This window comes from Octodon degus, unplaced genomic scaffold (assembly GCF_000260255.1).
Source record: "Octodon degus isolate 3935 unplaced genomic scaffold, OctDeg1.0 scaffold00042, whole genome shotgun sequence".
Classification (NCBI taxonomy): domain Eukaryota; kingdom Metazoa; phylum Chordata; class Mammalia; order Rodentia; family Octodontidae; genus Octodon; species Octodon degus.
In genome coordinates this window covers 1,468,400-1,469,449 of record NW_004524618.1, presented here as the reverse complement: position 1 = coordinate 1,469,449, position 1,050 = coordinate 1,468,400, and positions in this window count along the sequence as shown.

Sequence of the window (1,050 nt, the reverse complement as noted above, 5' to 3'; positions counted from 1 at the left end):
ATTTGTTCCAATGGTGTTTGTAAATAGGATCACAAGTCCGCATCTTGTACAGCAATTAACCACTAAGAAGAATATATGCAGTATATTATTTGTTGAAAAAAAAAAAAAAAAAGGTGCTTCCAGTTACCTGGAAATGTCTCAAGCTTACTCTTCATGGCAGTGTAGTACTCCACCGTATAATCCCACATCTCGTCTGTTCCTCTGTTGATGGGCACTAGGGCTGCCTCCAAGTCTATTACAGACTGTGACACTGTAAACGTGGGTGGGCATATATTGCTGTGCAAGATCCACCTTCTTGCTCAGATTTTCTCCACACAGACTTTATTGATACACTTTATTTTTTTGAGCTTTATTTTTCCTGGTGTTTATTATTATGGCAGTTTTGTTTTCTTAAATTTGAAAAATCTGAAGATTACTAATTCATTCAGACTTTGAAAAACAGAAAGTCTCCAATATATTCAAATACATGAGGTATCTTTTAAGTTTTTCTTTGAAACTGAAGCCTCTATCTTCCAGCATTTTCTGTTTGCTTTATACTTTTCTCCCCCATCAAGTTTCCCCTTTAATACAGTGACGTTACTGTTTTAGAAACTTTATGACTAATATTTTGCCTCTCCTCCACAAGATCACTTTCTTTCGCACTGACAATTTGTAAGAACATTAGATCCGTTTCATTTACCTTCTCCTCCCTTTTCCAACACTGTCACTTGTCCACGTATTTGTACATCGTGGCTAACACATTTACATTCTATTTTGTGGTCATAATTTAGCATTCCTTTTTTTTTTTAAATAAATTTATTTTATTTATTTATTTATTTTTTACAATTTATTTGTGTGTGTGTGTGTGTGTGGCCAGCTCAGCCCACCAGGGGGCGGGCTGGCTGGCATGTGGTGCTGGGGGATTGAACCGCGGTCCCTGTGCTTTGCTAAGCTTGTTCTAAGTAGGTGCTTTAGACCACTGAGCCATCTCACCAGCCCCATAGCATTCCTTTAAGGAGGAAAACCATATACAACATTTTCATTGTAATTATTTCAATGTTATTCACAGAA